Here is a 22,764-nt window from a genome sequence, read left to right on the forward strand (position 1 = left end):
ATAAACACTGGCTCTTTTCTATGTGCCGTATTCCCAGTGTTCTCTGGGCAAAGAAGTGAGGCCTCTACACGGGAGGAAGAGTCAAGCTGTATTTCTGTCTGTGTGTCTTAAAGCATTTTCTTTACTATTTCAGAATCTACGGTATATGCACCAAGCATTCTCCCTTATGCCCTTTTATTATGACTGGGGATGTTTCACTGAGCATTGGGCATGAGGTGAACAGATAGAGACCCACAAGCCTCTTTGATTTTTTTTTTTCATGGAACTTTGCTGTCTTTGCACAGCTTTTTATGAACTGTACACTCTTGTACATGTGTATGGATATTTTATACCAAGGTTATTATGAGTGATATAAAGAACTGACTAGATTTCCTTTCTTTTTTTACAATGCTTTTTAAACTTTAAAAGGTAGCTGTTTAATTGCATAACTTATGAAGAAATTACTTATTTTGTATTTTTACTGTGTACAAATTTTTACATATGTATATATGTATTAAATGAAAAAATGCCAAATAAAAAGTAGAAGGTACACAATGATCAAGCAATATCCCTAACTCACAGACTGTTAAAGCTATTCCGGTCTGAGGAATGGGGCTATTCTGGTCCAAGGGCCGCTGGGATTTACAGAAGGTATGCTCATATTCCAGAGGGAAAGGCACATGTCTAAAGCACCCAACTAGTGAGAGGTCAAGCTAGGACTAGAATCCATTTTTGACTCCCAGGCCAGTGCCTTTTCTGCTTCCCTGAACCATCGTTGTGTCAGTTGGTCAGTTACCAACTCTTTGCCACCCCATGGACTGTAGCCCACCAGGCTCCTCTATCCATGGGATTTTTCAGGCAAGAATACTGGAGTAGGTAGCCATTTCCTTCTCCAGGGGATCTTCCTGACCCAGGGATCGAACCTGGGTCTCCTGCATTGCAGGCAGATTCTTTACCATCTGAGCCACCAGGGAAGCCCTACCATAAAATAGCCAAATTCACTATGGTTACAAGTAAAATAGCTCTAGTGAAGTGACACCAACAAATTGAGTCTGGAGTGATCCTTCTCCCCTACTCTGAGGACTGAACTGCTAGACTAAAATAAATCAATGAAAGTCAATTTAAGTGGTTCAAGTTTGCAATGGTTTTTCTTTCCCTCCCTGAAGGCATGTTTTCTTAGTCCCTAGGAAAGCTCAAAGCTGGTTTTGATTTTTGTGTAGGAACTGATTTTATTAGCAATATCATCGACAGGCAGTGCCAGGGAACCTGATACAGGTTCTGGGGCTCCCCAGTGAAACTAAGTTCTTCAAAGATGGACTCGCAGCAGCAATTATTTGTTTAACCAGCAACCAGTGAAGAGCATCAGTTAGAACTCTGGTGAAGGCTGTGTGCCCTTGGAGAGACTGATCTCTGCCAAATGGATCACACAGATACACAGTTGGTTATTATGCTAACACATACTCCGACAAAAGTGAAGTGTCGAAGCTGAAACTCCAATACTTTGGCCACCTGATATGAAGAACTGACTCATTTGAAAAGACCCCGATGCTGAGAAAGATTGTGGGTGGGAGGTGAAGGGGACAACAGAGGATGCGGTGGTTGGATGGCATCACAGACTCAATGGACATGAGTTTGGGTGGACTCCAGGAGTTGGTGATGGACAGGGAGGCCTGGCGTGCTTTAGTCCATGGGGTCTCAAAGAGTCGGACACGACTGAGTGACTGAACTGAACTGATACTCCGACAGCCTGGAAAGAAGTTGTCAAGCTTAAATTTCAGTAGTTTGTATTATATTTGAAATTTGAATATATTTTCTTTTCAACTCTCTTTTCAAAAAAAACAAAAACACAAGCCCCCTCCATGCTGCTGCTGCTGCTGCTAAGTCACTTCAGTCGTGTCTGACTCTGTGCGACCCCATAGACAGTGCCCACCAGGCTCCCCCGTCCCTGGGATTCTCCAGGCAAGAACACTGGAGTGGGCTGCCATTTCCTTCTCCAATGCATGAAAGTGAAAAGTGAAAGCGAAGTCACTCAGTCATGTCCGACCCTCAGCGACCCCATGGACTGCAGCCTACCAGGCTCCTCCATCCGTGGGATTTTCCAGGCAGAAGTACTGGAGTGGGGTGCCATTGCCTTCTCCTCCCGCTCCATGGTAAGGTTAGGATATCCTCCCCTGCTGGGCCCAAGCGTGACACTGGGGATCACTTCAGTGCCATGGGAATTTGGAGCAAAACTGATTTTAACTATCATAATTATCTTACTTCAAGAAATATACCACATTTCCCCCTCAACACATATGAAAATATTAGCATGGTGTCCTGCATACGGTAGGCATGCAATTTTTCAGACCAGGAACCCTTTCTGCTCTGAATAATTCAGGCTATTTTCTCCTTTTCTCTGCTGTTGCCCGGAGGGATATCTAGAGATTCAATCTTGACCAGAAATGGCTCACCTTTCCCTCTCTGCCAGTTCAAGCCTGCAGTTGTTACTTACAGTCAAGAACTATTTACCAGCATGGGGATGGATTCATGTCTACATCAAAGTAGTCTAGTGGCACACCCATGTGCATACCAGCATTATCTTTAATAGTCAAGAGGTATTCGTGTTCACATCACTCCCATTATTCACAACAGCTTCTGCAACCCAAATATCTATCAATGGATAAATAGAGAAAAAGTGGTATACACACAATGGAATATTATTCCACTTAAAAAAGGAAAGGAATCTTGTCATATGTTATCATGTCAACATGAATAAATTTTAAGAACATTATGCCAAGTGAAATAAGCTAGTAGTAAAAAGGCAAATACCATATCATCATACTTATATGAGTTATCTAATATAGCCACATTCATAAAAACAAAAAGTAAAATTACAGTTGAAGAGCTGGGGTCATAGGAAAATAGGGAGTTGTTCAATGGGTACTGAATTTCAGTAATATTTCAGTATTGGAAAAATAGCTCACCTGTTCGAAGATTTAAAATTCCAGTAATGGTCAAAATTATGGCAGGCAAGTGAAAAAACTTGAGGTAAGAAATATGTGTGTGTGTGCGCATGTGTGCACGTGTGTGCACGTGTGTGTGTGTGTGATGTGGCTTGCAGAATCTCAGTTTCCTCTCCAGCAACTAAACTGGTGCCAGGACAGCGAAAGCCCAGAGTCTCGACCACTAGGATACCAGGAAGTCCCTGAGGTAAGCAACATTATCATAAGGCCATGTAAAATTCAAACCAAAAAGTATTCTGTGATGTAAATAAATCTTTCTTCTATGTTTATAAAAGTTAACTTTTGGGGTGAGCAGCCCGAGGTGACCTCTAAAAATAATGTGCTATTCCTTTGACCCAGAAAACCCCACAAAATCAAGCAAAGCAAGAGGTTCAAATCCTTGTGTTCACTTTAAGAACACTCGTGAAGCCGCCCAGGTCCTTAAGGGCATGCATATCTGAAAAGTCACCAAGTATCTAAAGGCTGTCATTCTACAGAAGTGACGTGTGCCACTCCATTGTTGGTAGGTTGGAGTTGGTAGGTGTGCACAGGCCAAACAGTGGGGCTGGACACAGGGTCTGTGGCCCAGAAAGAGTGCTGAATTTTTACTGCACATGCTCAAAAATGCAGAGAGTAAAGCTGAACTGAAGGGCTTAGATGTAGATTCTCTGCTCACTGAGCACATCCAGGTGAACAAAGCCCCCAGAATGCGGGGCTCACAGTGGGATTAACCTGTACCTGAACTCCCTGCCACACTGAAATGATCCCAACTGAAAAAGAACAGACTGTTCCTAAACCAGAAGAGGAGGTTGCACAGAAGAAAAAGATATTCCAGAAGAAACGGAAGAAAAAAGACTTACAGTCTGGGAATAATGTTGCAAAAAATAAATGCAAATGAAATTTTAAAATAAAAGTTAAGAAAATCCAGAAAAGGAAAAAAAAATACTCTGGAGATTTTTTTTTTTTAATGTATGCTATTCCTCTACATGCCCAAAGTTTTACTTCCTGAGGATTACAAATGGCACATTTCAGCTCTAAGTAACTCCTTTAGCAGAATTTCACAAGGGTGAGGAGCAGGCTCATTTTGCATGCTGCTTCCTAGTGTAACGCATAGTCCCTAACACATATTAGGTGTTTGATATGTGTTGAGTAAATAAATAAATTAAAAGGAGGGATGGAGACCCTCTAGAATCTAAACCATATGTCTGAAAGCTCCAAATCTTTCAAATAAGTTGAAGGGCTACTTAGGCCAATAATAAAGTAAAAGAAAAACACTAAATTAACTGGTCAGATGTGTTTTTTAAAACCAAACCAATTACTTCAGTCCAAAAGACTAAAATAGTTATAAACTGAAGAAAGTAAATACTAAAAGGAAAATTTTTGTTTTGTTTTGAGCACCTGTGACAGGAATGCATTCTGCTAGGGGCCTTACACATTAGTGCTTCTCAAACTTTAAGGAGCATAAGATCACCTGGGGATCTCATTAAAATACAGATCATGATTCAGAGTATTTAGCATTGCTAACCCCTGTTAGGGGCTTACCTGACAGCTCAGTTGGTAAAGAATCTGCCTGCTGTGAAGAAAAGCCCAGTTTGATTCCTAGGTTGGGAAGATCCACTGGAGAAGGGATAGGCTACTCACTCCAGTATTCTTGGGCTTCCCTGGTGGCTCAACCGGTGAAGAATCTGCCCACAATACGGGAGACTTGGGTTTGATCCCTGGGTTGGGAAGATCCCCTGAAGAAGGAGAAAGGCTACCTACTCCAGTATTTTTGCCTGGAGAATTCCAAGGACCGTATAGCCCATGCGGTAGCAGAGTCAGACACGACTCAGCAACTTTCACTCACCCTTGTTAGTCCATAGATCACACTATAGCAAAGATTTACAAGAAGTTTTATCCTCACAGAAACCCGTTTAAGGTAGAAATTATTATCCCACATTACAGATGGACAAACTGAGGCCAAGAGTTTTGGTAATTTCCCCCTGCTTACCGCAACCAGAATCCAGATTCAGGTGCCTCTAACCCTAATACACCATCCTGCTTCCTTGACTAAACTGGTAAAAACCCATTTAACCAAACTCCAACCAACAGGTACACTTAATAGAGTTTTAGGATTTTTAATATTCTGAAGTTATAAGAAAAAAATTAACGGCTATTTAAAACCTTTTCTTATCCACCTGAATCTCTCTTATCACTAGCCCTGCTCCCTGGGGCCTAAACCAGTAATCCTCAAACTGCAGTGCCTTATATATCCCTTTACACTGTTAAAAATCATTGAACACCTAACAGATTGTTTGTTTGTTTCTGTGTGTTTTATCTATTAATACTTTTGGTGCAAGAAATTAAGACTGAGAAAATATTTTAACGATTATTGTGCTTGCTGTGCTAAGTCACTTCAGTTGTGACCAACTCTGCGACCCTATGGACTGTGTAGCCCACCAGGCTCCTCTGCCCATGGGATTCTCCAGGTAAGAATACTGGAGTGTGTTGCTGGGCCTTCCTCCAGGGAATCTTAGAGTAACAAATGGAAGTAATAAATGCTTATTACTTCATTTTAAAACCATTTTGTTAAATAGTCATATAAACACCATAATTTACAAAAGGTAAATATTGATATATATACAAAACAAAAAAATTAGAAGAGTGACACTTTAGATTTCTGCAAAGCTCTTTAATGATTGGCTTAATAGGAGACAGCTGAATTATCTATTTCTATAATCTGTTGCAATAGGAAGAAAACTTGGCTTCATACAAATATGCAATTGGAAAAGGAGAAGTATTTGATTAACCTTATGTGATTGTGGCTCTTCTTTGATACAATAACAGCAAAACTGGACAAGTGGTATCTTTTAAAGTTTAGTAGCAATTTGAAATCCAAATTCCTTTTGGGATTTCCCTAGTGGTACGGTGCATACAAATCTGTCTACAGGGGACATGGGTTTGATCCCTGGTCCACGAAGATCCCACACGCCAGGGGGCAACTAAAGCCCTCGTGCCACAGCTACTGACCCTGAGCTCTGGAGCCTGCGCTCTGCAACAAGAGAAGCCAGCACAGTGAGAGGCCTGGGCACTGCAACTAGAGAGCCGCCCCTGCTCGCAGCAGCTGGAGAAAGCCTGTGCACAGCAAGGGAAACCCAGCACGGCCAAAAATAAAATAAGTCTTCAAAAAAATGGAGTCTTGGGGACTTCCCTGATGGTCCAGTGGCTAGGACTCCATGCTCTCAAAGCAGGGGGCCCGAGTTCGATCCCTGGTCAGAGAGCTAGATCCCACATGTCACAACTAAGACCCAGTACAGCCAAATAAACAAAAATAAATATTTTTTAAAAATGGAGTCTCACGAAAAACGTGGCTAGTTCAACCGCACTAGTGCTTCTCCTTAAATAACCATCACATTTTGGGATGTGGCAGAAATGCTTCATGCACACTTCCCCTGTCATCATACAAGGCACTAAAAGGATTAAAAGCATTGGAATTTGATAACACCAATGATTTTTCCTGCCCCACCAAGCACATTCTTAACTGAAACTGGCTGTGTTTGGGCAAAAGTCAGCAGAGAAAGCAATGACCACTGGCCTAGTTTAGCACCCCTGCCTTGATTTGTGCCAAGGTGCCAGCAGTTGTACCAACAACCAGCTTTGTACTATCACTAAAAACGTCAAGGTGGTAGTTGAGTAAAACCTAAGATTCAAAAAGGTATTCAATACTTTAAATATTTCAGCAACCTTTATGTCTGTTGTCAAGCATTTCCAGATATTCTTTGATTATCTGTTTTGAATACTAAGTAAATACAGACTAGGATGTCTGGGCAGTTGTGCAGATCTGTCCATTGTCAAAGCAAAATTACAGTTTTGCAGATGATTTATTAACTGTCTTTGATGAGTTACACTATCATTGGAAAGTGGCACCATCGTGATTTCTTTTACTGACCGTTCATCCAGCAGGTGTTCAGCATGGTTGGCTTTACAGGGTTTTAATCAGTCTCTCAGCTGTAGAGTGTAGTTCCTTAGCTAATGCAAGACGTTTTTCCATTTCTAATCTGAAAATCTGTAACAAACTGTTCTTAATTTTTAAACAGTGTCTTTTGTTTTTGTCTTAAAAAGGCAATTCAGTTCCTTTCTTGACATTCTGAATGATTGATCTCAGAATGATGTACAATTTAATTGGAACCATAATACTATTCCCAAATGGTCTGTTGTATAAACCAAGAAAGGTAAAATATTATAAATTAACCTTTACCATATTTTCTTTCTTTTTCTACTGTTTCATCCAATTTTCATTTTTGTTTTTGTGGGGAATGGGAGTAGCATATTCCTGCCTTCCTTGAACTCTGATATGTCATTTTTATCGGTTTTAGCATCTTCAGAAGTAGACAGTGCAGCGATGGATTGAGAAAGTGACTGTTTTAGTCTCCATTTCAAAAGTCAACAATTCACCCTTAAATATAAGAAAAATACATTGCACATTTTCTTTCATTTTAAAATAAAATATAAAATTATAAAATAATAGTAGTTTTTGGCAAAATCTTACAGAGTGGACAATTTTCCAAAAATTTAAAAATATTATTGCTAAACAAGACAACCACCTGTACTTCTTATGTTTCTGCGTAGATGCAAGGAAAATATGGGAATTTCAAAACAGCAATTTACTAGATGGTAATAAGGTTACAGATGTCATAGCAGGTAATAAGGTTACAGCAGTCATGGAGACAGCTGTAAAAGTACAACAGCAGTGCCGAGAAAAAAACTAAGTTAATCACTAAACATGTACATAAATCTAAATTCACCATCTTAGAAAATTCTAAGAAACACAAGACTTCCATTAACCGTGAGCAGGAGACGCCACGGCACATGCAGCCTCTATTGCCCAGAAAATCCCACTGTGTGGCTATGGGAGGCTCTCGGGGGGCGCCCAAGGGTCCCACATTACACTTTGAGAGTCCTTCCTTTAAACATACGAAGTGTTTTACTAGAGGAGAGATGGAAGGGAACTACTAGATGGGGTAAAAAAACTTCTTCAGGCTTTTCCATAAGATCGTACAGAAAAACCCAAGTGAAATTTTTGGCCAACCTAATATTTGGCTAAGCTCAAACCACCTCCACTTAAAAACTCAGATGCAACCCCAGCTGGTGCCTTCCACAGGTCCTCAGTTCGCTCACTCCTCTGTCAATTCTTCCCTTCCCTCCGGGAATCCTCCATCTGTCTTCAACCCATCTCTCTCACTAGCACCTCCCTATCAGCATAGATACGTGACCTTCCCTGCAATGTGCCCTGAAAAATCTCGTTCCTCTTCTGTTCCCCTCTAGCTACTGCTGGATGTCTCTCAGCCCCTCAAGCTGGAGAAGTCTCATCCTTGGGCTTGTCACCCTTTGTATTTCTCTTAACGTAGATGTTTCCCAAGGTTTTTATCCTTAGTCCTTGATGCCACTTCCTGTACTCCAGTGATCTCCCCCTCTCTCTGGTTTGATGGGGCACCTGAGAGAGTCAATTCCTAGGGAGGTTGATAAGAAGTCCAGGGTTCCCCAGGAGGAGATAGGGGTCTGGAGTTCTCAAGGAGGAGAAAAGGACAAACATTTTTTTCTACATTGCTTTGTCTTAGTCTGAGTGAACTCCAGGAGCTGGTGATGGACAGGGAGGCCTGGCATGCTGCGATTCATGGGGTCGCAAAGAGTCGGACATGACTGAACGACTGAACTGAACTGAACTTGTCTTAGTCAATATAAGAATGTATCTTGCTCAAGGACATGTTTCTCCTTAACAAGAAACTTCTTGACTAATCCTGTCATCTTAAAATGTAAATTGTGGGAGTGGGTCTAGCAAGATCTTTACAACCTTGAGCCATTCTTTTGATTTATTGTAAAACCAGTTAAAAAGTATATAGCTCCCTTGCTAAGACTAGACAGTGGGGGCACTGTCCGTCCCCCTTCTGATGTCTGTGTCAGAAGCTTTCTTTGTCCCTTTTTCACTTTAATAAAACTCTGCTACACAAAAGCTCTTGTGTGATCAAGCCTGGTCCCTGGTCCCGAAGCTAAATCTTCTTTGGAGATCACGAATCCGACATCTTTCACCTTAAGCTATCACACCAGACCCAGTCAGTGAGCAGTCTTTGGATACCTGCCCTCAGGTATCCTAAGAACCTGTTAAATTCCACCATGCCCAAGACCACGGGCATATTTTCTAGTTGCAACAGTCCCTTCAAACAAAGCAAAAACAAAACAACCCCCTGCAAAACAACAATTAAAAAACTTCACCAAAGTCTTGCCCATAACTCCAAGAATGCCTTCATTTCTCTTGCTCAAAAATTAGAGACAAGTGCCATTCCCCATCTCTTCCTCTCATCCATTCCATACAAGGGATCAACCTCCAAGGTCTGTCCTGGTATGTAAGTCCTTAAGAGAGTTTCTACTGTTCCTTCCATTCTCACTGCCTCTGTCTTAAATAAAAGCTAGTATTATTGTTGCTGTTACTGTTGGTTATTTCAGAGGATCGTACTCTGTGCTAGATGTGGTGATTAGCATTTTATGTACATTATTTCCTTTAATCCACCACGACTATTTTAAATCCCATTTTACAGATGAGGGAACAGACTCATAGATCTTCCTGGTTATCCCCTTTTCTCGGCATTGAGAGCATCTGGGAATGGTTTGTGCAGAAATCTGCCCCAGGTCTTGAAGGATGGTATGAATTTTATGGCGTAGGAAGAGGAAACCATATAGAGAATGTGGCTGAGTGTGTTTGTGGTCAGTAACGTTAAGGTGTTTTTATTCAGTGGCAATGAACTGAAACAAGCAGTCCCCGAGTAAAACATTTCCAAAATGCCTTGCTCCCTTTCTTTATATATAAAAGAATAACTGTAATGGCTACTGAGTCCTAGTATGCAGGGCATATTGCTAATGCTTTCATTTACTTTGCAACTAACCTTTACTACAAACTTTCGTGGAAGCGTCAATACCTGGATGGAACAGAACAAGAAAATGAGGGTGCATAACTTTCACCTAATTACTGAGATGGCAGAGACTCCAGCACAATCTCTTTGCACTGAAGGCAGTGGCACCATAGAATGCAAGTCTCCCCTCCTTCTCCTCACCCCACTACCAATCGCAGCCTCTATGTATAGTCCTTCGGGTACATATTCATGCTCTCTTTTAAAAAGTGTCTTTAGCTGGAGACCCACAGTCTGAATTTGGAAAGATGATGTTAAATAACTATAAAAAGGTTTTTCTATTATCTTCCAATTAAAAACAAATAAATTATAAAAAGAAAGATTTTCATGGAACCTAACCTATCTGGCTGTCCAGTGGTTAAGACTCCACACCCCCAGTGCAGGGGGCACAGGTTCCATCCCTGGTTGGGGAACTAAGATCCTTGCATGCTGTATGGTGTGGCTTGAAAACACAAAAAAGAAATGGTTTTCCTGGCAAAGACCTGTAAGCCTGCAAACTTACGCTCTCAAAAAAAAAAAAAAAAGGTTTCCCTGTTTTTACATTTGTGTTCGTTTTTTTTAATGACTTTGATGTTGATGCAAAAACAATCCCAACCAGGGGAAAGATGGGGAGTAGGGATAAACCAGGAGTTTGGAATTGACATACACTTGTGCTTAGTCATTCAGTTGTGTCTGACTGTCTGCTCTTTGTGACCCCATGGGCTGCCGCCCACCAGGCTCCTCTGTCCATGGGGATTCTCCAGGCAAGAATACTGGAGTGGGTTGCCATGCCCTCCTTCAGGGAATCTTCCCAATCCAGGGATCGAACCCAGGTCTCCCGCATTGCAGGCAGATTCTTTACCGTCTGACCTGCCAGGGCAGCCCATACTACTATATTTATAAATACACATACTACTATATTTAAAATATATAATCAACAAGGACCTACTGTATAGCACAGGAAACTCAATATTCTCTAATAACCTAAATGGGAAAACAATTTGAAAAAGAATAGATGCTTGTATAAATATAACTAAATCACTTTGCTAAATACCGAAACTAATACAACATTGTAAATTAACTATACTTTCACAGAAAAATTTAGAAAAACATTTAAACAACAAACAAACAAGCAAAACAATCCCAATCAAATATGATCCCAGGACAGAAAAGGACAGTGAGTAAAAACTAAGGCAATCTGGATAGAGCATTGATTTTAGTTGATAATAATAATAATATACCAATATTGATTTTTAACTGTGACAAATGTACCATAGTAAGATGTTGACATTAGGGAAGATAAGTGATGATACAGGAACTCTTTGTACTATTCTTGCAGCTTTGTAGAAATCTAAAATTATCCGCCAATAAAGTATTTCTTTAAAAAATTCCAAATGTGTTTGTATAGACGTGTTGTGAAGGAGAAAACAGGACCACATTCTTTACAGTTTAAACAGCAGAAGTACTATTAGAGTAAGGTGATTATTAAAAGGAAAAGCAAAGTTTCAATTCTTTCCTTGGTAATCCACACAACAAAAGTGTGTACCCCACCCCCCTGCCCAAACCCAGTGGGGCTGATGATTCTATTATTTAACCCACTCATCCCTACTCCCCCTTCCAAGCCCCCCACCATCAGTGTAATGCCTCCTGGAATTCTTTTTTGGACCAACATCTTGTTTTAGGAACATGTTTAGACTGTGATTAAAAGAGGATTATTTACACCACATAGGCATCCAGCGCAAAGGAACAGGCCACCTCCTGCACTTTTCTTAACTTTTCTGTAAATAGCATACCCCAGCAATCACCAGCAAACTAAGCAAAGCAGATCAAGGGGCAAGGGAGGGAAGGTTTTATTGTTCTTAGCAAAAAACTTTCATTTCAGCTAGCAGCTGCCACTAAACTCCTCATTCTTAATTCAAAAGGACTCATCTACTGGAACTGATGGTGTACATAGCACTAAAGTTTGTATGCCAAGAAAACCCTCCATTCACAGCTGTATAATGGGAGGAGATGACCAGGAATCAACAGTTATTATTAACAAGGCCTTGGACAGACAAGTTTACAGAGGCCTACTTTACATACAGGTATTTGAGAAGGTAGGTTCTCATTCTAAGTTCTCACATCATGTTTCCTTCACCTCCACAGCAAATTAACTGCTCACATTTGTTCATAGTTTAAAAAGTTGACCTTACCTCATCCCACTTGATTTTCACTTCAATCCTATGAGATAATCAGGGCAGGCTTCATTTTCCGCATGTTCCCCATAGGCTCAGAAAGTTGATTGATTTCCCCAAGCCTGTAAGCAATAAAGATGGTACTTGAACCAAAGTTTCTTAACTCTAAATCGGGGTTCTTTCATTTGACAGGTATTTACTGAGTTCCTTCTGTGTGTCTGGATCTCTGGTTGCTCCTGAGGATGGAGTGATATTTGAAACAAGCAGGGTCCTTGGTTCTGGAGCCAGCAGGAGAGGGAGAGACTGACCAAGTCAGTGAACAGATGTATATATAATTACAAATTGTGATGAGGGTTATAAGAGAAATAGAGTGCAAAGCTAGCTAAGGGAAAGCCTCTTTAAGGAGGTGATACTTTAGCAGGTTCAAGTGGGGCACATATTGTGGGAAGGATGCACCAGATGACATATGACAGAGACAGCAAAGGGCTTGATGATGGGGAAAGGAATCAGGGGACATGCAGTGGTGAAAAAGAAGTGGAGTCAGAGGATGGGCAGAGAGACTGCCCCTCAGCTTTTCAGGCCTGTTAAAGGGCTTCAATTTCATCCTACATAAGGCAGGAAAGTACTGAAGGGTTTTTAACACAGACTGGCATGGCTTGACTTATGTTTTTTTAAAAAATCATACTGAACACTAGGTGAAAAATGGATCAAAGAATAAACTGGTTCTACCTCTAGGCAAGAGTGGAAGCAGAATGATCAGTCGGCAAAACTTAGAAAGTATGGTGGGGGAATTCCCTGGAGGTCTCATGGTGAAAACTTGAAGCTTTCACTGCCAAGGTTGTGGGTTCAATACTTGGTCAGGGAACTAAGATCTAGCAAGCCTCAGGGCCCAAAACAATGACAACTTCAAAACAGTGACACCAACAAAAAAATTTAGCCCTGCCTACTCATTAAAAAAAGGAAAGAAAGAAACTGTGGTGCTGGAGAAGATTCTTGAGAGGCCCTTGGACTGCAAACAGATCAAACCAGTCAATCCTAAAGGAAATCAACTCTGAATATTCATTGGAAGGACTGACACTGAAGCTGAAGTTCCAATACACCAATACTTTGGCCACCTGATGTGAAAAGCCAACTCATTGGAAAAGACCCTGATGCTGGGAAAGATTGAAGGCAGGAGAAGGGATGACAGAGGATGACATAGTTGGATGGCATCACTGACTCCACGGACATGAGTTTGAGCAAACTCTGAGAGATAGTGAAGGACAGGGAAACCTGGTGTGCTGCAGTCAGTGGCATCACAAGGAGTTGGGCAAGACTTAGCGACTGAACAAGAACAATGGTGACTTGGACTAGGGGGGTGACAGTGAGGATGAAGAGAGGGTGAGGGCCAAAACGATCCACAAGTTGTAGGAATGAGTGAAGTATGGAAGGTGATGAGGATGAAGGAGTGAACTGTATTGTTTGGTGAAAAACAACAGCCACAGACTCATACATGAATTCATTTATGGGAAAGAAAGATACAGGTGTTAATAAAGAATCCAAAAGGATATCAAGCTTGAGCTAGGTCAATTTTGGATGTGAGAAAAATCCCAAATAACAAAGGTTTCACTGCCTCCTGTACAATGTTATGAACCTCTGTCCATAGTTTTTCAGGGACTCTGCCGACCAGATCTAATCCCTTGAAACTATTCATCAACAGTATGCATATTCCTCTCCTGTTATACAAGTTCTATGGGGTTGGAACAGCATCTCAGGCCTTCTCAGTCTTCCTGTCTCCCTTAGTGGGCAGCTCCCACTTTAGGGTCTGTGATATAATGACTTATAATAAGAAATATATATTTGGTCTTTGTCCCCCTTTCTGACACAGTTCCTAAAACCCTCACAATCTCCTAAGTGGTAAGAGAGTGTCTTGATATCTCTAACAAACACCTTTCAATCACATCTGAGTTTATGTTAGTAAGGTGACTTCTAGAAAATACCTAAGAATAGGACCACAGGAACCAACCATGGCAAATAAAGGTAGGAGCTTTCAGTCCCCCTCCCACTTTTGGGGAGGAGAGAAGGGCTGGAGAGTGAGTTCAATCACCAATAGCAAATGATTTAATCAATCGACTTAACATAACAAAGCCTGCATAAAAGCCCAAAAGGAAAGGGTTTGGAAAGTCCCTAGGTTGGCAAAAAGCCTAGAAGATCCACACGCCTTTTTACTTACCTTAGTCTGTGTATCTCTTCCATTTGGCTGTTTCTGAAATGAATTGTTTTATAGTTAAGTCAATAATTTAGTAATACAGTAAGTCAATAATTTAGAATCGGCCTACCTATGCATGAGACAGGTTTGATCCCTGGGTAGGGAAGATCTCCTGGAGTAGGAAATGGCAATCTGTTTCAGTATTCTTGCCTGGAAAATTCCATGGACAGAGGAGCCTGAAGGGCTACAGTCTGTGGGGTTGCAAAGAGTCAGACACAAATGAGCACACACACTCTAATAAGCAAACTGGCTTCCTAAGTTCTGCGAGCCACTCTACAAACCAATGGAAATCGAGGTGAGCGAGATGGGGCCCTCTGATTTACAGCTGCTGGGTCAGAAACACAGCTGAAGCCCTGCACTTGCAATTGGCACCTGAAGTCTTGTGGGGCTGAGACTTGCTCCTGCCAGCTGACATACCTCGATGTGAATAGCATCAGCATTGAGTTGAATTGAAGGACTTCCAGCTGGCATCACAGAGTTACTTCCTGTAGGAAAACACTCCCCCATATTGGAGGGTCCCAGGCAAAGAACTGATGCTTTTGAACTGTGGAGTTGGAGAAGACTCTTAAGAGTTCCTTGGACTGCAAGGAGAACAAACCAGTCCATCCTAAAGGAAATCAGTCCTGAATATTCATTGGAAGGACTGATGCTGAAGCTCCAATACTTTGACCACCTGATGCGAAAAGTCAGCTCATTAGAAAAGGCCCTGATGCTGGGAAAGATTGAAGGCAGGCAGAGAAGGGGAACAACAGAGGAGGAGAAGGCTGGACAGCATCACCAACTCAATGGACATGAGTTTGGGCAAGTTCCAGGAGATAGTGAAGGACAGGGATGCCTGGTGTGCTGCAGTCCATGGGGTCGCAAAGAGTAGGACATGACTGACAGAACAACAAAGCGGCTGTTCTGGCATCCAAACTGCAGAAGGCAGCAAACAGGAGAAGGGTAGGTCTTTTTCTTTGAGAGAATATCTCTGCAGTTGCACACACCAATTCCACTTCTCCATCTCAAGCCAGAACTCAGTCACACAGCTGCAGACAGCTGTGTGGGAGGGAAACGTTACCTAGCAAGGGCTTGCTGCCTAACACGCATAGAAGCCAATACTATGGCACTGGCTTTCGAGAAAAGAGAAAGCTTGATTAGGAGGTCGACTGACAAGGAGACAGAAAGAAGTGAAGTGACTCAGTCGTGCCCGACTCTTTGCAACCCTAAGAACAGTAGCCTGCACCAAGCTCCTCCATCCATGGGATTTTCTAGGCAAGAGTACTGGAGTGGGTTGCCATTTCCTTCTCCAGGGAATCTTCCCGACCCAGGGATCAAACCGAGGTCTCCCGCATTATAGACAGACGCTTTACCGTCTGAACCACCAGGGAAGTCCCAAGGCGACAGGAGGCCGGGATCAAAGCTGTCTGCCCTATCCAGGGTTAGGTGAATTTCGAACTTGGAAGCTGATTGGCTAGTCTGGAATCAGTCCACCTATGGCAGCAGAGCTACCTGTGGTGCTTCGAAGTGGGACTTTTTTATATTGGAAGTACTTCTTGCTTCCTAAAGAACTCGGCTGGCAACTTTTCTATTCTTTGAGTTCCCTAGATAGAAGATTCTTGGTTCTGGAGTCATCCTGGAGACCTGGGTAGGGGGGTGGGGGGCGGGACGGTGTTCCCATCTTGCACTTGCGCAGTGCTAGCGCCGAAGTGACTCCAGGTCTGATTAATCAACAACCTATTTTTAAGGAACCAAAACCAGTTTAAGGTGGTCAATGCTTTATGTTTCCTAATCTAACTTCTGAGCAGTTCGATTACAGAAGATAAAGGGGAGAATGGATGGGGTGGGGGGGGGGGGGTGGTGTGGGCAACTCACATGCTCTGCCCCCCCTCCCCAATAGTCCACGTGCCTCTGTGGGGAAGCAGAAAGTGAAAGTGGCTCAGTTGTGTCTGTCTCTTTGCGGACCCCATGGCCTATACAGTCCATGGAATTCTCCAGGCCAAATACTGGAGTGGGTAGCTTTTCCCTTCTCTAGGGGATCTTCCCAACCAGGGATCAAACCCAGGTCTCTTGAATTGCAGGCGGGTTCTTTACCAGCTGAGCCACAAGGAAAGCCTGAAGGGAATTAGGTGATGGGTAATAAAAAGGTATGTGTTATGTTCCTCTTTTGGTTACGCCTGGCTTCATTTCTCTACTTTGGAAACATATTTGTGTTCTTTTTTTTTAAAAGAAAAACCAAAGAGGGGTTGCAGAAGAAGGAGTGCTGAGACTGGGCAGAGCAGAAAGTTAGTGAAAGTTAAGCAGCTCAGTCATGTCCGACTCTTTGCAACCCCGTGGACTGTAGCTCACCAGGCTCCTCCATCCATGGGATCCTCCAGGCAAGAATACTGGAGTGGGTTGCCATTTCCCTCTCCAGGGATCTTCCTGATCCAGGGATCGAACCCAGGTCTCCTGCATTGCAGGCAGACGCTTTAACCTCTGAGCCACCAGGGTAGAGCAGAAGGTATCCACAAAGGAAATGGGAAAGGGGCAGCGCTCTTGGCAGGAGGAAAACCAGGAGAAGTAGGTTGTCCTAGAGTCAAAGAAGTATGGGGATGCCAATTCTCCTAAAACTTCTGAAAGGGCAGTAAAGATGAAAACAGAAACTATGTCACTAGACATAAATCATCAGGGACCCTGAGAAGACTGGTTTTAGTCAAGAGATGGTGATGTAAGCCAGACGGAAGTGAATTAAAGAAGAAATGCCCCTGAAACAGAGCCAATACATAAAACCTTGCTGTTTGATACAGAAGGCATTTTATTCAATGGAGAGAGAGTATGTACATTGATGAAGGATGTTGGGACAACTGTGTCCAAAATTTTATACACTTTTGATCCTGAGCTCACATCTTATGCAAAAAGTGACGTGAATTGAAAACCCAAAACTTAATGTGAAGTACAAAAATTTCAAATACTTAGAAAAATATATCTTTGTGTAGATGCACATAGATTTAGTAGAAGTTTAAGAACACAGCCAGAATACAAGCTCAATTTCTTCCTCCAAAGAGGGAGAAAGGGAAAGGGGAGCTGGGTGGAGGCAGTGTAAGGGACATGTTTTTAAATCCTAAGGACACATAGCAGTGTTAATATTTGTAAATTCTCAGTTGTAACAACAAAGTTGATTGTACTGTCCTTTGACCTTAAATATATTTAAACATTTCTCAATGTCAAAATGTTAATAGGAGAAGGGAAATGGAGCAACAGTTTAGGCAGTGTCTTAGTCTGTTCAGGCTGTTACAACAAACATGCCATTGACTGGGTAGCTTATAAGCAACAGCAGTTATTTCTCGCAGTTCTGGAGGCTGGACGTCTGAGATGATGGTGCTGGCAGAGTCAGTGTCTTGTGAGGACCACCTCCAGGTATACAGCTGTCTTCTCAAATGGATAGGATGCCTTCTGCACCTGGAGGAAGTAGTGAAGGAGCTCTCTCAAGCCTCTGCTATAAAGGCACTAATCCCATTCATGAGGGCTCCACCCTCATGACCTCATCACCTTTCCAAGGCTCCACCTCCAACTATCATCACCATGGGGTCTAGGTCTCACATATGGATTTGGTGGCAGCAGGTAGGGTGGGGGGACACAGTCAGTCTATAGCAGTCAGTTTTTTTTTTTTAATTGAAATGGCATAACATAGCATTGAATAGAATGGAAAGTCTCAGTGTATTTTCCATGAGTAATATTTTATGGAATGTTTGTTTCCATTTCATATGTGTGTTTGTGTGACTGTATGTATCCTAGTACATGTGTGTGAGTGTGGGTGATTGTGTGAGTGTGTAAAGGACAGGGGTTGCTTTGTAAAATGTTTTTCTTACTATGAGTCATGATCGAAAAGTCTGAAAGTCCCAGGAGAAAAGTATAGTCAAGTTTTTCAATCAGGTTGGCTATAGAAAAAAGCAGAGAAATGGAACAGCTGTTGGAAAAGGGATGTGTTGTTAAGGGAGGTTCTTGGTTTGCCTTTTCCTCTGTTTTTTAAGTCTGCAGATTCTGGAGTATGTTTGTGGGTTGACAAAAGATACATCAGGAGAGAAGGAGGGAATTCCCTTGCAGGTCAGTGGTTAGGACTCTGTGCTTCTACTGCAGCAAGCTGCATTGCATAACCCCCACCCCCACCCCCTCAAAAAAGAGAAAAAGAGTTTGGTGATTAAGACTAGAGTGGGGGTGGGAGTGAAGATGAGAGGGAGGTGCATGATTGAATGATGTTAGTCACGCATCTAGCAGGCTCTGATGGGCACAGATCAAGTGTGTGTGTGGTGGGGGAGGATGCAGAGGAAGACATGGGACACGTTCCCATGCCTGGCACCCCATGCCAGGGCTCACAGTCTTTGTGATGTGACATGGCAGCCACTGAGCAAGTTGGCAAACAGGCTGGCAGGACAGGGCTCTGACAACAGGTGCTTCTGGAGTTCAGGTAAAAGACAAGGACTAGGAGTAATCTAGGTGGGGAAGCCTTCTCTGGGTGAATAAATCTTGGGTTGAACTCAGGGATAGATGCTGAATGGGGCCAAGGAGTGAGGGGGTATTAGGGAAAATGTGATTTCCCACAGAGGGGGAGTGGGGACAAAGAAGGAGTGAGTTTTGATAAAGGGAAGATGGGCACACTGCTTTGGATTCCAGTCTAGAGGCAGAGACTGGGATATGAAGGTGGACTTCTCTTATTTAAGGTCAAGTCTACAGGTAGACAGAGTAATAACATTTAAAACCTGCTTACTAGGTACTAGTCTACAAATAACCTATTTATTGCCTAAGTTATTCCTAATAACAACATTATAAGGTAGATTCTGTAATAAACTTAATTTTACACTTACTGATGTGCTTTCCAGGTGGTACTAGCTGTAAAGAACCTGCCTACCAATGCAGGAGATGGAAGAGACGTGGGTTCGATCCCTGGGTCAGGAAGATCCCCTAGAGGAGGAAATGGCAACCCATTCTGGTATTCTTGCTTGGATGAAAATGAGGCTCAAAGTATTAAGAAACTTGCTGGAGGTCACACAGCCAGCAAGTGACAGAGCAAAGTTTCAACCCTGAAGAGTCTTGTTCCAGAAGCCGTACTCTCAACCTTTACTGGTTTATACCACCTCTGGTAGTGACAACACAAACAAGTCATCAAGTAGCTCATCTAGGATGTGAGCTTTTGACCAAAATGGCCTTTGATCAAACATCATGTTGTTTCCAGGAGAAGGCAATGGCACCCCACTCCAGTACTCTCGCCTGGAAAATCCCATGGATGGAGGAGCCGGGTGGGCTGCAGTCCATGGGGTCGCTAAGGGTCTGACACGACTGAGCGACCTCACTTTCACTTTTCACTTTCATGCACCAGAGAAGGAAATGGCACCCCACTCCAGTGTTCTTGCCTGGAGAGTCCCAGGGACGGGGGAGCCTGGTGGGCTGCCGTCTGTGGGGTCGCACAGAGTCGGACACGACTGAAGCGACTTAGCAGCAGCAGCAGCACCATGTGTTTCTTCATCAGGTGATCATGCCTGAAACTTAGGTTCTCTGGGATGGCCTATCATGCTCCATAGGTAGAGCATTGCATCCTAATAACTTTATACTTTCTTACCACCTTGAATCATCAGCTTCCCTCTCTCATTTCAAGGTCATCTCCCACTGAGAAAGAAGAGGTTTTCCTCTTAAATCCTTTTCAAGTTGTCTGCTTGGCAGAGTTTCCTGGAGCTATAATGACTCAACTCCTTCCAGCAGTCCTGAGGGTGACCTCTCATCTTTGTTGCTCATCATCAACTCTTGTTGATGGGACTCTTGTGTCCCTCTTCTCAACAGGATGCTGCCACTTCTCCATGGACCAGGCCACACTTTCCTCATTGCCTTGTCTGTAGATTCTCCACCCCCACCATGCTCTTTGAAGCCTGGAACCATTAAAGAGAAGACAGTAGCTGTACACCAAACAGTGTTTCCCCTAGGCCATGGGAGCAGGATAAAGGGCAGCCTAGAGTTGGTTTGTTCAACACATCATCAATACCACACTCTTTTCATCCTTTTATTCAACCTTCCTTAGCACGTTGGCTTCTGAGTTTCTGGTTTTTTCTCCCCAATGGTGGCAAGAGGCCTGCTGTATTTCCAGTCATCACCTCTTCATGTGACAGCGTCCATGTTTTGTCTCATTGGTCAGAACTGGATCCAGGTTCATGCCCAAACCCATCGCTAACAGAGGAGCTGCCGTTTGGGCTTTTGAACTGTGGTGTTGGGGAAGACTCTTGATAGTCCCCTGGACTGAAAGGAGATCCAACCAGTCCATCCTAAAGGAGATCAGTCCTGGGTGTTCATTGGAAAAAGGACTGATGCTAAAGCTGAAACTCCAATACTTTGGTCTCCTGATGTGAAGAACTGACTCATTAGAAAAGACCCTGATGCTGGGAAAGATTGAAGGTGGGAGGAGAAGGGGATGACAAGAGGATGAGATGGCTGGATGGCCTCAGCGACTCAACGGACATGAGTTTGAGTAAGCTCCGGGAGTTGGTGATGGACAGGGAGGCCTGGCGTGCTGCAGTCCATGGGGTTGTAAAGAGTCGGACATGACTGAGCGACTGAACTGAACTGAACTGAATCATGGTTCACTTTCTGTGGTGGGGTACATTGTTGCCTGAATGAAGTTGGGATTCTGTGAGTCAGAAGAAGAATAGGATAATTATTGGGTGGACAACCACCAATGTCTTCTTCAGTATTTAAGAACTTAAATCCTTCACCTTCTTCCTAACCCTATCCCTCAATTCTGCCCCATCATTATATTCGGCCTCCCTTCAAAAGAGCCTCCCCTCCTCCCCCTCCACCCCCAAAAGCCTCCCTTTTCCTATATTAATCAGGAAGCCTTCCACTGAATTGTTTTGGAAAATCCTACTCTTTATCCCTAGGGAGTGGTCTCATTCCAGTTCAATCTACTTCTCTCCCTGTTTCATGTGATAATTTCCCTCTCCCCAGAATGGGGGCCAAAGAGGAGGTAGCTGCCTGATGTGGGGAGGGTGATTGTACTCTGAGTCCTAATGCAGACACCAACTCTCAGAGGTGCAGTTTTAACTAGTGATCATAACTACTGATGACTTCGGGGAACAGGCAGGTGACACAAAGTGAAATCGACCAGCACTGGTGAGCTATAGGACACAGAGCCGGTCCCAAAGTCTGCTGTTCTTTCCAGCTGATGGTTTCCATGTGGGAATGAGGGTCAGATTGCCTGGGGGAAGCAGGAAACCTGGAACTTAAGTGCAGTTCCCCACTTAAAACATAGGTGAGCAAATGCCTCCTCTCTTGCCTTGCAGCGGGCTTTCCTTGTGGCTCAGCTGGTAAAGAATCTGCCTGCAATGTGGGAGACCTGGGTTCGATCCCTGTGTTGGGAAGATCCCCTGGAGAAGGGAGAGGCTACCCGCTCCAGCATTCTGGCCTGGAGAAGTCCATGGACGGTATAGTCTATGGGGTCGCAAAGAGTCAGACACGACTGAGGGACTTTCTCTTCACTTCCCTCACCGTGAAGTCTCTTTGCTGCTGTTATTATTGTTCACTCGCTAAGCTGTGTCCAACCCTTTGCCACCCCATGGACTGCAGCTCACCAGCCTTCCCTGTCCTTTACTATCTCCCAGAGTTTGCTCAAATTCTTGTCCATTGAGTTGGTGATGCCATCCAACCATCTCATCCTCTGCTGCCCCCTTCTCTTCCTGCCTTCAATCTTTCCCAGTGTCAGCATCTTTTCCAATGAGCTGGCTCTTTGCATCAGGTCACCAAAGTATTGGAGTCTCTACTTCACAATATTATGTATGTAGAACTGTTCCTAACCTTTGTTTCCCCAGATTCCTCCTGATGGTCTCTTTATGCCTTCTTGGCAACAGAAGGAGGCCTGAGGCTGAACACTACACCTCTGAGTGGCAGCATTCTTAATCTTTGGCTATCTCCATGGATCCAGGGATGTTTGTTTTATTAAATTATGTTATGATGCATCAGTATCATTGGGTTTTTTTGATGCTCAGACTCAGCCAATGGGAGTCCCTTTAAGCTGGCCTCTGTGACCCTCAAATATGTTTCCAGTAGCTCTTGAGCGCCTCCATGCTTTCTGGGACAACCAACTTCCAGGCTCACCTTGTAATTTTTCTGCCCCATACCTGGAATCAGCCACTGCTCCATGAAGCTCAGGATTATTTTTTTAAATGGGAAACGGTATTTAAATATCAAGACCTGGTGGCTTAATGTGTTGATTTGTACTGTAATATCATTGCTTCTCTGCCCTTTCAGGGGAGAGAGAGACAGAGAAATCATATTGATAATCTACAGCAGCACGGGGTTCCCTACTGCATGTTTTTAATCTCTCTTCTCTCACAATATGTGAGAATGATTGTTACCCCACACAATATATTTGCTTTAACCTACATGAATTACTCACAAAACAGTACCGGAATGACAATATCAATATCACAACCATCAGCATGCCTACAAGTCAATACAAGGTT

Source organism: Budorcas taxicolor, chromosome 25 (genome assembly GCF_023091745.1).
Source record: "Budorcas taxicolor isolate Tak-1 chromosome 25, Takin1.1, whole genome shotgun sequence".
In the NCBI taxonomy this organism is placed as follows: Eukaryota; Metazoa; Chordata; class Mammalia; order Artiodactyla; family Bovidae; genus Budorcas; species Budorcas taxicolor.